The sequence below is a fragment of the Castor canadensis genome, chromosome 14, assembly GCF_047511655.1.
Source record: "Castor canadensis chromosome 14, mCasCan1.hap1v2, whole genome shotgun sequence".
Classification (NCBI taxonomy): Eukaryota; Metazoa; Chordata; class Mammalia; order Rodentia; family Castoridae; genus Castor; species Castor canadensis.
In genome coordinates, this window is record NC_133399.1 from 71,403,829 (window position 1) to 71,420,321 (window position 16,493).

The 16,493-nt window shown below is 39.9% G+C and overlaps 1 long non-coding RNA gene across 19 annotated transcripts in view; it reads left to right on the plus strand.

Moving 5' to 3' along the window:
• LOC141416890 (uncharacterized) overlaps nt 1-16,493 on the plus strand; it is a 609,433-nt gene that overhangs the window by 96,126 nt on the left and 496,814 nt on the right. For 17 of the 19 annotated variants that reach the window (XR_012441489.1, XR_012441492.1, XR_012441495.1 and 14 more), the window contains one exon: nt 1-16,493. This exon is cut by the window's right edge. This is a non-coding gene — a long non-coding RNA (uncharacterized lncRNA). The other 2 variants (XR_012441497.1, XR_012441500.1) reach the window with 2 other exon arrangements.

Consider the following 16,493-nt stretch of genomic DNA (forward strand, 5'->3'; position numbering starts at 1 on the left):
GAACAACATAAAGATATTCCATAGCTGGGACAGAGAAAGAGGATGGCAAAATGGAAAAGGAGGTTTGGAACTAGGCACTGGAAGGCTTTCTGACAACGTTTTCATCTACTTTGCTAAGCATTTTTCCTTCCACAGGGAAGGTAAATGTTTATGGATATCTGCATGATAAAAACCATGCTTCCTAAATGGACGAAAAGAATCTAATTTAAGACCTCCCACTGATAAGTGCACCTGGGAGCACTTGGAATGACCCAGACAATACAGTAAGTGCTTTACTTGCATTAGTGTTTCTAAGTTTCATAGCAACTTATGACACAGTTCTAATGAGATCATTTTATAAGAAAAAAGTAAAGTTTAAATGACTTGTACAATATTATATACCAGAAACTAGTAGAAGTAAGGCTGAGTTTTCTATTAATTTTACTGCAAAGCCTTGTACTTCTAGTGACATTGGGAAGGTTGAAAGCATTGTGCTCCAATAATGAATAATATGGATACTTACCTCATTTGGAAAAGAATAATTTTTTATATTAGAAAGCTATTGGGAGGAAGAGCCAAGATGGCAGATTGTTGACAGTCTCAACATCACTGAGCCCCCACAAACCTGAAAGAAAACCTCGGGTTAGTGGCTGCAAGGATAGTTGGTCTGGTTAGTCTGCTAAATAGGAAGTTGTCAATATATAGACAGACCATATCTTAGACACCATAAATACCTTCAGCAGTATGCAAAATCAATGTACAAAAATCAGTAGCTTTACTGTATACAAACAATGAACAGACTGAGAAAGAATTTAGGAAAACAATTCCATTTACAATAGCCTCAAAAAATACCCAGGAATAAATTTAACAAAGGAAACAAAAGACCTCTGCAATTAAAACTATAAATCACTGAAGAAATTGAAGAAGACATCAGAAGATGGAAAAATCTCCCACGCTCATAGATTGGAAGAATTAATATGAAAATGGTTATGCTACCAAAGCAATCTGTATGTTCAAGGCAATCCCCGACAAAATTTCCAATGAGATTCCTCATAGAGATTAAAAAATCAACCCTAAAGTTCATAGGGAAGCACAAAAGACTGTGAACAGCCAAGGCAATACTGAGCAAAAAGCAAAGCTGGAGGTATCACAATACTTGACATGAAACTGCACTATAGAGCCATACCAAAAAAACATCATGGTACTGGCACAAAAATGATGGAACAGAATAGAAGACCCAGACATAAATCCATGCAGCTGAATTTTGACAAAGGAGCCCAAGGCATACAATGGAGAAAAGACAGCATCTTCAATAAATGGTGCTGGTTAAACTGAACATGTTCCTAGGTCTTGGTCACTCATATTTGGCTCATAGTAAACTATCTCTTACTTCCTATGTGGCAAGAGCTGTATTTTGCATTAACAAAAGCTATTGGTTAAAATATGACATCTGCTCAGAGAAATCAAACCACATTGTTACTTCTCTAAATGATGTATATATAATATAAGAAAAAGAGAACAATGTGACAGAAAAACTGAAAATAAATTTGAGTGAAAACAGAAAGAACATGAATGTTTAACTCAGATTGAAAGACTGGTGAAAGAGTTTAAGAACTTGTATTGCCAGCTAAAATACAAGATACTCAGGTACAATTGAAGTTCATATAATCATTAAGATTTTAATATAGGTATGACAAAAATACTACACGAAACATACATAAACTATAAAAAATATTTTTGTTCCTTTTAATTCAAAGTGAACTAGTCATCTTATATTATTACTTGCTAAATCTGGCAACTCTATTAAGAACAGATCACTGACTATATCTCATTTTAATTACTACTATTAATTTTTTTCTAATCTTTACATGTTACTATGATGTTCTGATTTAATCTTCATTTGTGATCATTTATTTCCGACTTCACTTGGTGTACAGAATTTTCCAGATATTGTTGCTACAAGATTAACATTTTTGTAATCATTTAGTTAAATACTTGAGCTTGACTGCTTCCAGAAGAGAGCACATAGTTTTACAATATGTTAGGCAAAGATAATGCGTTTTTAATTGTGGATGTATTTATTGAAAGCAAAAGAAGTATTAAATGTGTTCTCATGGGTCAGTAATTGCAAATTGAGGAAGGCTTTTCCTAATCCTCACTTCTCATACTATTTTATTTCTCCTCCTTTTTTCTTGATTTTTGAGTCTATCCCTCTCCACCTTTCCTTTTCCTCCAAAATGTTGGCTGAGCCAACATTTGCAAACTCCCTCCACTCTTCACGCTGGTAAATTTTCCACCAATGTACCCACCCTCTTGACCTTATTTGCTGCTTCTCATTTATGTAAAGTGATCTATTATCAAAGCAATCAAAGGAGCTAAAAATGAAAAATGCATAATTATAAGTACTTGCTGTGCTTCTCAGTAGAGGAGCTGATTGCAACGTCTCTTGGCTTAAAGTATGGCAGGAATATACACAGAGAAGAGCATACATGATGAACCCCTTTGTGTTAGGTTTGCTTTTGAACTGTGCCCAGGCCATTTTAAAAAGTGTTCACTGCAGTAAATGTTATCTTTCTTAAATGTTTGTAGAACTGTATCTCCCTTATATTTTTCCAATCTCTTTTTAAGCCCCATTCCTACCACATCACTCAAACTACTTCCACAATAAGAGAGCTCAGGATATAACTCAGTGGTTGAGCACTTGCCTAGCATAAAAACGGGCTGGGTTTGATCCCCAGTGTAAGGTACTGATGAATTAAGACCACACCATGTGTGGAAAGAAAAGATTTATTAAGATCCAGACCACAGGGCTACCCCCCAGAGATCAGAGAGCAGTGGCATAGGTGAAATGAGTAGTGTGCTTTATAGGAGGGTCCAAGCCAAGGAGGAAGGAGAGAGTTTCTGGTCTCTGATTATCTGTGACCACAGGATGGAACAGGTCGACATGCCTGGCTAGTTGAGTAACTGGAACTTCCTGAGTTGTTTTGAAAGGTGAGAAACAATCAGAGAAAAGAGCACGAGAGTTGGGAGAGCAGTCATAAATCAGGGGGTGTGGTTTCAGTGCTAGCCTCGGGACCTTCCACCTGCCCCAAGAATGCCAGGGACCTAACATTCCAGCCTTTTGTTGATATTATGGGTGCCAATCCATCTAGCTGCTTCATGCTGAGTGGGGGCATCATTAAGGGGGGGGTTGGCTAGAATTTGGAAATTTATGGGGTCCCCAGGAGCAGAAGCTGATGGTTTTTCCCAAGCTTCACTTGTAGACAAGGCCAGTTGTGGGGAGAAGGTTGTAGTAGCATCTGGTGGGAAGTCTGTCTGCTGAGTTCCCTGAATAATCCTGGAGGCATCTAGGATTAAAGAGCATTTTCCTGGTTCAAGGGTTTCTTTTTCCATCTTTCTATAGTAGCCTCTATAATGGACCTAATAGATCATATATCCAAGGGAAAAGAAGCAGGGAAGTATTGTGCATGCTCCCAGAATTAGGCCCACTGCCCCCACCGTGTTTTAAATCCACCTATGATCAGAAAGCCATCCTCCAAACAAACCTTCAGGATCCCATCCCCTCCAAGTCTGGATGGGAACATGGGCAAGATTTGTCATTCCCTCAGTGATCTCCTCTATGGAACTCTCATGGGTAACAGTTGTTAACTTAAGGTGTAACAGAGTCCGGGGGTCAAAGCCTTGGCCATCTATCCTTATGTTAATTATTTATCCCTGTGTCCAATCAGATGGCTTAAGTACAGTGAAATTTACAGGGTTACAGGTGCCTTGACTGCAGTTAGGGATAGTAGTGTCCTTCTGAAGGAGGAGGGCTAAGTGTGTAGCCCCATGCCATGTGGCCCATGAAACACAACTCCAATAAGGGCAAAAATGATAACCTTCATTATTACATAGCCAAGAGTTCTTCCTGGCACAAATATTTTTCATTTAATGTATAGGTTCTTTCCCAACCCAGGCCCCCACAGCCACAGCCTGTACCTTCACATAGTTTGTCTATGGTCTCACATGCATCAAACAATAATGACACTGTTTTTTCAGGATCGAACACTTGGGTTCAAGTAACAATGTTCCCAGTGAGGTGGCCACTCCTGAGTTCTAACCACTGCGCCACAGGGCGATAAGTGGGGTTGAAGCAGGTAAATTGATTATCATGGGAGCACACTTGATAGATGGTGTGATTGTGAGTACATGACCTGATAACAGAGCCTGCACAGGAATAGTAAGTGTGAAACAGTAAAGTCTTAGCAACACTACTTCCTTCCCTTGCAATGAGCATGCATGGGTCACAGGAGGATTTTTGGGCTGGGAAGGGAAAGCAGATTGAGAGCCAGATGAGGACTAAGAGCTTATGCAGGAGTGGAAGAGGGAGAGAGTTGGCAGGAGAGGCGTAGTCATGTGGAGCCCAGCGGTATGCAAGAGTACTCATCCTTTCTTGTAGTGGAAAAGTCTGAAGTTGGTGGGCAATGTTTTATCCTTGAGAGGTGTTGCCACAGGGGGATCCCATTGATATTGACAGTGGTGGGCATTGTGAGGATGACCAGATGAGGGCTGGTCCACTGAGGTCCCAGCAGAGAGGGTTGAAGATCCTTTAGGAGAGCAAGATCCCCTAGTTTAATTGAAATTGTTATAGGGTGGGGCAGAATCTGGTCTGCCTGCTCTCTGAGAAATTCCCACAGGAGGTTAAGATAAGATAGATAGTCAGCCAGAGGAGCAGAGTCTGTTGAAGGCAAGTTTTTTAAGAGAAATGGGTGGCCATACATTATTTAAGACCCAAATAGGAATATTAGAAGGAGCAGAAAAAGGTGTCTGTTAAAGGCTGTGTATTTAGGGATCCAGATTCTGTAAAATCCTGTAACTCCCAAGAAAGTTCTAAGCTATTTTTTTTATGGTATGGGGGAGTGGAAATGGAAGATTGGGTTGATTCACTCATGATTCAGAGAGTGAGTCTGTCCCTTTAAGAACACACCTAGGTAGGTGACCTGAGGAGACATAATTGAGCCTTCATCTTAGAGACTTTGTATCCCCAGAGGCCAGAAAGTTTTAAAAGGGACTCAGTTGCATTGCAGATGAGGGGCTCCGTGGCTTTGCACTGAAGAAGGGTGGCCTCTGGGTAGTGCCAATCTAATGAGTCTCTGGTTAGTGTCTATTCAAAAAGATGAGGGCTGTCTTAATCTCTTGTGACAAAAGTGTCCAGGTTAGTTGCTGTGAAGGGTTTGTGGAATCTTTAAAGGCAAACAGGGTCAGATTGTCAGGATGTAGGTTAAATGTGAAAGAGAGCTATTATTTTTTATAAATTTGTATTTTTAACTTTGTAAATGTTTGTACCATATTTAGATAAATGAACTCTGATTTAGTAGTACTTAAAGCTTGACAAGATCAGCAGAAATAATTTCTTTGATAAAATCTAACAGTTTTTTTGTAGATGTTACTCAGAGCAGAACAATAGTAAGATAACCTTGTTATTTTATAGACATAGAGAATTTGACTTTAGTTTGACATGACCTTAAAAATCTTTTAGGCAGCTCTTAGATTATAGTCAACTTTAACTTTGTCACACATTGAAGTTTACCATCTATATCCTTTCCAGTTGTCTACTTTGTAACTTGTATTTTTAAATTAACTTTTATAAAAATTTTAAATTTAAATAAAACTGTCTTTCTTTTTCTGGCTGGTGGAGAAGACTGTCTACCCTCACCATGGAGATCTGTGAAGGATGAGGCTTACCTGAAAAATCAGGTACTTGTTACTTGGACAGTTACCCTAGGCTCCTCTGAGGTGATTTTGAAGGGGGCTGAGGTCCCAGGGCTGCATCAGTCTTCTGCCACCAGGCCCAAGAGGTCTGTGAGGCCTTCACTCTATTGAGAGTGGGAGTGGGAGACTGACCTACCTTGCAGAGACAAAGAGGGGCAGTCATCCTCCAGTGTCCATTCTGGCCACATCATGGACAGGGTACTGGCAGTGGGTGAGGTTAAGGGCAGTGTTTTGCTCAGTGTCCTGTCTGGTTGCATTTGAAGCAGGCCCCTGGAGGCGTGCATTGTTGTCTGGCCCATCTGGAAGTTGGAGGAGGTGGCCTCAAGGAAGCCTCCAAGAGCTGGGCTTTTTACTGGTCTCAAGCCTCATCTCAGTTATAAAGTACCTTAAATGCCATTTTCACAAGATCTCCCTGGGGAGTTTGAGGGCCACCCTCTGTTTAAAGTTTTGTTTGAATATCAGGGAAGGATTGGGAGATAAAATAAGAGAATAATTATTCTATCCTCGGAAGATGAATGTTATGCCAAGTCATATCATATGCTTGGGTTAGGTATTTAGATTTTTTAATATAGGAGGCTGAGTCATTTGAGAAGGAGTTAAGTCTCTTCAATTTGAGAGAGAGATCAGTCATGGAAAAGGGCACATGAACTCTGGTAATGACATTAGCTCCTGCCACTTCCTGGAGTTAAGATAAATGAGAGTTAAGATAAAGTATAGTGGGTTAGGGTTTCTGTCAGGCATCCCAAAAAGTTGGTGGGGTTTTCGGTTAGATGCTGGATAATTTCTCTAAGTTTGTCAAAATTGACTGCCCTATGGGAAGCAGTCTATAGCCCCGCAAAGAGGTAGGTGAACATATAGATGGGCTGGGAGTGCTTGAGAGGAGGTATGTGAGTGGGTTTGGGACACAGGTGGGGAGGAGAAGGGTGAGAGTATAGCAGGGGCTGAGGGCAAGGCTGGCAGTGTTGGTTCCTGAGGAGCTGATGGCTCAGGGTCAATTGTAACTACTGTAGAAGGGAAGAGGGTGGCAGATGTTTGGGAGAGCCAGCAGGGGTGGAAGAAGTGGGGTCTGAGTCATGGGAGGATGAGGTGGGAGAAGAGACTGATGTAGAGGACTGGCGGAAGGAGTTGGGAGGTGGACAGACAGAGCCCGTCAGGTCACAAGTAAGAGAAGAATCTTCAGGAGAGGGTTTAGTGGGAGGGAGAGACACAGACTTTGAGGGGGTTGTGTTGCTGGCAAGGAGGATTTGAACAGCGTTACAAGATTGGAGCAGGGAGGGTTGAAAGCAGAAAGAAAGAAAAGCTTGGATGGATGGAATTTCAGATCACTTGCCGTTGCAATGGCAGAAATTGTCAAGATTTAGAAGTGTGTGAAAATCAGAAGTACCATTTTCAGGCCATTGTGAAGGATTGTCTAGCTTGTACTGAGGCCAAATGGTGTTGCAGTCATAGATCAGTAGCTTAAGTTTTATATGGTCTTGGAGACCAAGGGGGAGGGTGCAGAGAAGGCATCCCAGTGGATGCATCTAATGTAGAGTGGGAGGTCCCCATAATGTAGAAGGAAAGCGAGAGAGAGAGAGAGAAAGAGAGAGAGAGAGAGAGAGGCAGGTGCCTTGGTGAGTTTACCTTTCAGGCCAATATAGATCTAGGTCAAGATCTAGCCTCCCTTATGTGACTCAGGCAAGGAGAGCAGAATCATCTGGTTGTCATTTAGTCAAAGTAAGCTGGAAGGGCTGTCCAGCTCTCACCTTAGGTGGAAGAAAGGAAAATAGGGAGGGAGAGTGAGAGAGAGAGGGAAGGAGAGTGGGACTGTCACCTGAATGGGTTCCCAAGGATGGGGGTCCCTGGCCTGGGCTGCCATCCAACAGAGAATGCCCAACTGGTTAGCCAGGTGTCTCTGTGCTAAGCGGTGGGCACCCCAAGTGGGGGGTAGGAGGCATGCCTGGCATGGTGCCTGTGACTTCTGAGACCAGAGAGAGAGAGAGAGAGAGAGAGAGTAGGCAGCCCTGAAGAGAGTGACATTTACCAAGTCTGAGGAGAGGAGTAGGTCAGATGGAGAGCAATGGACGAGAAAGCCTAATGATGGATGGGAATGCCAGCAAGGCAGTAAGTTCCAAAATCCACATTCCGGAGGCATGTGGGGTCAGTTCAGCAGTCTGGGTTCGGGAGAGGGCAGGACATGAAGGCCAAGGGAGCATCCCCAGGCTGGAGCATCCTGTTAACCACTCCCAGGTTTCGGCACCAGATGTAAGGTACTGCTGTATAAAGATCACGCCACGTGTGGAAAGGAAAGATTTATTGGTCCAGACTGCAGGGCCACCACTCTTTTTGGATTCATAGTGAGGCAGCATGGCTGAAAATGGATAGTGGGCTTTATAGGAGAGGCCAAACCATGGGGGAGAGAGAGAGTTTCTGGTCTCTGATTATCTGTGACCACCAGATGGAACAGGTTGACATGCCTGGCTAGTTGAGTAACTGGAAGTTCCTGAGTTGTTTTGCAAGCTGAGAAACAATCAGGTGAGTTGGGCAAGCAGTCATAAATCAGGGGGTGTGGTTTCAGTGCTAGCCTTTCACCCACCCCAAAAATGCCAGGGACCTAACACCCAGTACCACCCAAAACAAACATTTCTACTCAGAATATACTAGGTCCTTGATTCCAAAGGGCACTGTTTGTTTCTTATATTTGAACACTGCAGTATTTGACACTACTGGCATTTCATCTTTCTGGAAACAATCACTTTCAAATATCTTACCCTTAATAACTTTTTCCTTTAAATATTCTAATGAAATAATTAAAATTAATAAGATTTGAATAATAATTTAATGGACTCTTAGGAGGCCACCACCTATCTTAAGAGAGAAAACATTACAAACACAGTTGAAACTCCATGTACATATCTTGGCTGTAATTCTCTCTCTCACTCCTCAAGTGGTTGTTGACAAGGTTAAATAGTATATATTATCTGTCTTTATTTTCTCAGCTTTGACCATAAGTGTATATATCCTTAGATAATTTATATTATTTAAATTTTATGTAAATTAAGCTGAACCATGTCTCTATAACATAGTTATTTTCATTTTATTGTTATGTTTTTAAGTCCTTATTATGTTTGTGAGATTCATTCATGTTGGAATGTGTTATGGTTTGAATATGGTTTGTCTCTTTCAAAACTCACGCTGAAATTAAATCCCCATTATAAGATATTAATAGGTAAGACCAGAGGATACTTCTAAGAGTTGATTAGGACTCTTCCCCCATGAGTTCATTCATTCATTCATATGATTAATGAACAAATGTGTTATTTTTTAATGGGTCTGCTGTAAAATCCACTGTAGCTGGGTCTCACAAGCTCCCTGTCTCTCACAATGTGATGCCTCATGTTGCCTAGGGACTCAGTCAGAAAGGCCATCGTCAGATTTGAGTCCTTGATCTTGGACCAGAACCATGAACCAAAATGAATCTCTTTATTCTGTAACTTACTTAGTATGTGGTATTTAATTGTAGCAGCAAAAAGCAATAACTGACCAAGAGAGTATGTAAAGCTCTAGATATCTCTTATTATAGTATATTTATTGTTTAACTGTATTATCATGGACTGCCAAAGGAACACCTTGATTGACCACTTGTTGATCAAACAAAGTATACTTTAATAATCTTATTGCAGTAAAGGAGCCCACTAAAAATGTTTCTGAAAGGGAAAAGTGAGGAACTTTAGGAACTGAGATGGGTGATTTTAAACTGAGCCTTGCAGAAAACAGTTTGAATGTTCAGCACAAGATGATGGAATTGTGTTTAAATTATTACCACAATATTTTTAGTGTATTTAACAAACAATTTGCAATTGTTTTAAGACTAAAAAGTGCAATTGATAATTATAAGGAATGTGCATTTATAGTTTACTAGGTAATGAAAATTTCCTGCACACATAGGCTGTTAATCACATATTCCCACTGAAATCTTATGTTTATTTTCTCTACATCCTTGCCAGGACTTAAAACTATTAGACTTCTAAATTCTTTTCTGCTAGTTAAATGATATTTTTTTGTGTGGTTTAGTTTGCTTTTCTTTTGGTTACTATATATTTTCCTGCCTATTCATATCTTATATCTTTCGCCCACTTTCCTATTGAGTCATCTGGTTTTTTCTACTTTGATTTTTAGATGATCTATAGTATTTTGTGTATATTGGCAGTACTGATGTTTGAACTCAGGGCTTTGTGATCACAAAGCAGGTGCTCTAATGCTGGAGCCATGCCTTAGTCTGCTTTCTATATCTTCAAGTTACACATTCACATATTCAGCCAACTGTGGAAAAAATATAAAAGGAAAATTTCTGATTATGTATAGACCTTTTTTTTGCCCTTTCCCAAATATTACAGTATCACAACCATTTATGTCACATTTACATTGCATTGGGTACTGTAAGTCATTTGGAAATTACTTAAAACCTACAGAAAGATGTGCATAGGTTGTAACCAAATACCGCATTATTATGTTGACAGGACTTTGCACTGGCAGAGTCTGAGAGGGATCTTGTAACCAATCTTCCTTATACCCCCTTTTTTGTTTGTTCATTATTTCTCTGTTTTTTATATTTAAATTTGATAAAGATTTTTTTACTATAGTAAAATTACTGATCTTTTTTCTATAGTTTATATAGTTCTCGTCACTTAAGATATATTTCCCTATAAGGAAATTATACAAATATCCTCCTGTGCTATATTTTTCTTATTTTTATAGGTTGGCTTTAAACATTTAGATTTTAGTTGACTAGGAATAGATTTTTGTGCCTGGTGCAAGTCAGGTAATGAATTGCCTTCTTTCCATATGTGGCTGACTGGTTATCTCAGCACAATAATTGAGAACAGTTTTCCCCAAACTTCTGTCACATACCAGGTTTCTATATATGTGTTTGTCTACCCCAGGCTCTAAATTCTATCTCACACTGTTTGTATATTCCTCCAATACCATCCTCTTTTAATTTATGTATTCTGGTACTTTGACACTTTTAGATGCAAATTTCCTCACACAGTTCAATCCTATTCAAGGTGTGCTGTTCTGCCTTTGTTTTTCCTTTTCCTCTTCCATATAACGATGGAGACAGCCTGTCAACTTCTACTAAAGCAAACAAACAAAAACAAACAATGATCAAATTTTTAAATCCTGTTGGCATTTTAATTGGAATTACACTATCCCTAGGTCAATCTGGGAAATTTTTTTTTGTTTTTAGTGAAATCCAATCTTCCTATTCATAAACATGAAATAATACTTGTTTGTAGCTTACTTAAAGTTGTGATAATCATGAAAAGGAGAGTTTTATGATTTTCTTCAAAATGTATTTTCAGATTTTTATGAGAATTTTCATAAATATTTCATGTTAACATCATACCTCTTGGTGACAGTTGAGGCAGAGACACTGAATATAAGGACTAGTATATGTCTATAAGTACTTGCCTGACTTAGGCTATTCCCTACCTAAAAGATGCAGAAAAGAAGTCAGCAGAGGAAGGATGATAACCATGTGAGGTTGGACTCCCCGTGGATATATAAAACCACAATGGCTGTCTTGTACAGTCCTCCTGTAGTGAAGACTTAGACTGCAGGTTAACAAAGGGAAAACAGCAGGATACCTGGCTCCTGCCTGCAGATGGGAACCACAGAGCAAGTTCAGTAGAATCACACAGCAGGTGAGCTCAAGGATGGTGGTTGAGCTCAGTAGTACTAAAAAGTCAGTCTTTTGAGGCACAAAGACACTCAGGACTCTTAGGAGAGAGGATGGACACCAGGAACTAATACCTTTTATGAACTCCCTGGTTTGAAGCTGGGGACAGACCAGACCTTCAGTGCCAGTCTCTTGGCATGTCAACATATCGATTTCTGCTTTTGAATTTTACAAAAATGAGACAGATCCTGTGGATTGTACCTCTGAGATTTTGGAGGTAATGCTTCTCCAATACCCAACTGCCTCGCTGAGAAAGAATTGCAGGGTAAAAAAGTCAAAGGGAAACATCTTAACAGTTAACCTCTGTAAAAAACATTTTTAAGGACTTGGTGAAGCATTTGATAGGTTTATTCACAAATCTACAAGGGAAGTCAAGAATAAGTAATTTCCTTTTTGTTGTTGTTGTTGACAAAGTAGCCTTTAGTTTGAATACCAATCTAACTTTGAGGCAGGATGCTCTGAAACAACCCCCAGGCTGAAGTTTAGAGCAATCTCTTAGTTCATGTTGCTGTCTCTGTCAGGACAATGCTGTGGCTTCTGTAAGGTGCTGGGCTCAATGTCTTCCTCATAGCCAACCTCAGCCACTCATCATGTCCCAATGCTGAGTGCTAGGACCCCAAACTACTCATCCATTCAAATTCTGCCCCAAAGTTGCAGCCTCCAGGGTGATCCAAAGTCATCTGCTTTTGTCCCATTTTCATAACCAGTTTGTGTTCCTAATAAGCTCTATCCTTTTGCTAGTCCTCTCCTTGCTTCCCCTTTGGTCTATTATTTATAAGCAAATACCCCTGATGCTGACCCTTGTCCTATTATTACAAGTTCTGTATCAGAAAAGAGTGCATACCATTTAGTAACGTTTCAAATGAACAAGATCATCAGATTACCCAGGTTCTATTTGATAATTGAATTACACCAATGTTACAGATAGGAGCAGTGAGTCTAAAGAAGGTTAAATAATTCACCCAAGGTTATACAACTTGTAAACTAGCAAAATAGAGAGTCACTAATCGCATACTCCTTCTGCTGTCCTTTTTACCTATTATGTTAAACATTTATTTCCCATATCTCCAGTCAGCCTTCAGCCTGGATGACCTTTTTATATCATGCCAGATGCCTCAGTGCAATGTGTGACTAAACTTGACAAATCTGTCTCAACTGTTGACCTTCCCTATGTTCCCTTCTGTTGAGGTTGGAGGTGAAGGTGCTATCCTCATCCTTCCCTAACACTCTGCCTTACTGATAAATCCTTGGGCACTACAAAGCAGTGAAACCAATGGCTTCCTCCATTCTATAACCTTTGTTCTTACTCATAGTTCTTTCTACTTATTTCCACTGAATTAAAAGCTACTGATTCCAAGATTCCACCATTTTCATTTATAAGAATACTCAGCTACAAAAAGTTTTATAACTAATTTATTATATTTCCAACCTATTTGCTATTCAAGTTATAAATGTTTTACATTAGTTTTAATTCATTAAAATATGCTGTGAGACACTGGAAGACGTTCAGGGGGCGTAAATAATATGCCCTGGCACCAACAACTTGGGGAAGGTTATGACTCCTCGGCAAGACAGATGCTTAAGTCATTTTGAAGCTAATGTTAAAGTTCAAAATTAAATTATTACTGCACAGAGACATCAAAACAGTAGTTAGATAAAGGATACGATAGGAAAACAATGATACTTTATATGAACCCTTTTATGGTCTATTAACAATTCTGTGCTTGAGCTGGTAGTTATTCATATTATCTTCTAAATGGAGCATTGTTTAAAAGCACTGGACTATAAAATTATGTATTATATTACAAGTAGAATAAAGTGATAAAACAGTTGAACTCTTTTCAAATGACAGCTGGAGCAATACTACAGAATCAATGAGTTTATGCATAACATGAATAAGGGTTAGGTAAAGGTGGCTCCATTTCTTCTGAATGCTGAATGGGTACATAAAAAATGATATTTTCGTTGGGTCCAAATAATTAGTGACAGCAAAGAAGTTGGGATAGAGGACACTAGAGTTTTCATTGTCTCTTTTGATATGAGCAGAGGTCCAATGGGGGTTTGTTGGACCAGAATTCTCAGCTGGGTCAAAAAGGAGTTATTATTCACATGGACTAAATGGGACCAAATGATCCCATCAATTTGGGCAGGATCTTGAGAAATCCTTCAGGCTAGCAGGAAATCCCTATGTTAACTGGGCATTGAGGCAGACATACAGTAATTTAGCCAACAAATTTAGTAATGGAACCCAGAAGGCAACTTTTTGAGACAAAAAGATACTCGGAACTCTTGGGAAATAGCATCAATACCAAGATTACAATTGCACTAGTGATCTGAGATTGCTTTTGTTTGGTAGTGACTGGTATTCTAATGTGTCATCTCTCTTATTTCAAGTGCTGGCCAGAAAGAGTCATTAACAAACAGCAGCTATTCATTTGTTAAGTCCTTCTGCAAAATCTGAACAATAAACTCAGTATATCTAAAATCTTTGTGAGTCTTTCTGTTCACCTCTTATTTACTGGTATATCTTGTTCACTTTTATATGACACAGTACCTAGATAAATGCTTTCCTGTTTTTAGTCTTAGTAAATGTGTGCTCATTGACAATAATCTGCAGGATAGAGGAGAACGATGTTTTAGCAGCTATGACAGATCTTCTTAGATAGAATGTTAACAGCAGCAGATAGATTATTGGTAGATTTGGAAGCAGAAAATAAGACTCTTATTAGGAATAGAGCTAAAAATAAAATTAAATTAAATTAGGTCTGTGATTTTCTTAGTCTAATTTGTGTTGCTATACCAGAATACCTGAAATTGAGCAATTTCTAAAGAAAATAAATTAATTTCTCACAATTTTGGAGACTTGGAAGCCCAACACCAAGTCACCACATCTCTAAGGGCCTACCAGCTGTGTCAAAGCATAGTGGAAAGCACCCCACAGTGACAGAGTGAGAGCATGAAAATTGTCTCCCTTCCTTTTTTTCTAAAGCCACTTGTGCCATCTTGGGGGATCCACTTTCATGACTTCATGCAAACTAATTACCTCCCAAGGCCTGACCTCAAAATACCATCAACATATAAATTTAGGGATTGTTTTCCATATGTGTCCTTTTTGGGGACACCTTCAAACCATGCAATTAATAGGCAGTTGGGTGGTAGGTGAGAGCCTGAGGTAAAGAGGAGGAATAGGGGATGTGGTAGCTGAGAAACAAAGGGGAAAAAAGGCAATGAGACCTTTCTAATGATGGAGAACTTCACCAAGAGGGATGGTTAGTCTTTGTTTCTGGGATGTTTATATTTTTGGGAACTTGATTCACTGAATCCTTAGGCTTTATGTTTGTGGTGTGTTGAGCATAATGGAATTTGGTTGGTGTTGATAATGAGGCAACGAAGAAAAGAAATGTATTCTTGTAACACTATGATGAATCCAAAATTTCACTCAGCAGGAATGGGAATCTGAATTGAGCGGACACAGGGTCATTTCTAATGATTCAGATCAATTTCAGAGGCTCAAAGAAGTCTAGGCCTCCCTCTGCTGGTAGTAATGGAAATAAATCCACGTAATGTGAGGTTGAAGGATTTGGTAATTTTTAAAGACATCTCAGGTACAGACTATAAGTGCAAAGAGAAATTCTCTACATTCTATCTTATTACTTTAAAATTCAGAAAGAATCTGGCATTTAAAAACATCTGGGTCTTAAAGAACTTGAGATTAGTTGAAAACACATTTATAATCTTTCAAGATGTTGAATTGCTTAAAATAGCATCCTATTGCTTACTTTAATGTCCTAAAAAGTACATTTTTAAAGACTCCAGGGGTTGGGAGCTAGAATTTCAGCCCACAAGGACTGAGGTGAATATGCAGAATTCTGTCTATTCTCCCTATTAAAACCTTTTAATAAAATTTCTATCACTATTGCCTTTTGCTGTTGAGAAATTCTTTCCAAATGGCTTTTGATAGAACATCAACATTTAAAAGTGACCCCTGAATTTCTCTCCCATTATGTTACGGATTTTTAACAACAAGCCTGTAAGTATTTCTTTCTGTATGTTTGTGTTGGTACTGGGATTTGAACTCAGGACCTCACACTTGTTGGGCAGGTGCTTTATCCCTTGAACAACCCCCCCAACCCTTTTTATTTTAGTTACTTTTCCAATAGGGTCTCATGTCTTTGCCCAGGGCTGGCCTCAGATGGAAATTTTCCTACTGATGCTTCCCATATATGTGGGACCACACATATGCACTGTTGGCAATAATGGTGCCAATAGGTTTTAGTTCTTACTGCACCCTTAAGCTTCTGTTTTCCAGGGTCATGGTCTTGCCTCAAGTTTATCTTGAATTCTCCTTCTGCCCCAACCTCCAATCAGCATGAACCATAAGATCCTAACCAATCAGATCTTGCCGAGTCTCACTGAGGGGTATTAAAGCCCCTACCCCTCTCTCTCTCTTGGCTCTCTCCCTCTCCCACCCAGCAATAAAGAATCTCTTGGCCAGATCACTCCTCTCCACGTGGTCACTTTTGGGGCCTCTATTTCCTTACATTTGGTGCTGTGACTCAGATGGGGACTTCTCACTAATCCTGGTGGGACCCCCATTCCGACTCACCCCACGACCACCCTGAGGATGTAACTGGCCAGGACTCATCCTCCCGATTGCCCTCGCTCACATCCAACACCAGACATTCTTTGGTGAGTCTGCCTACCCTTCTTGGGCTCCCTTTGCAGTCTCTGGGGTTTTAAAACACTTCCCCTGCTTTGGGCTATCTCTGGGCAGCTCAGATAGTAGAGGGATCCCCTTCTCTGCAGGGCTCGGATTTTACAGGGTCCGGGACCCTACAAAAACTAGGCCTAGGTAATCCAAGCCACCGGCCTCTGGCCTGTAAACCACCTGAACTCAGTGATGACTGATTCTCATGCGCTTTGCATTTTCTCGGATATTTGTGCTGCACAGGGCCACTCCACAGTACATAATATCCTCCTCTCCCATTCCAGGACTAGGTCCCGCATAATGGGTGCCTCTACATCTTCTCTGCCATCTGACTCC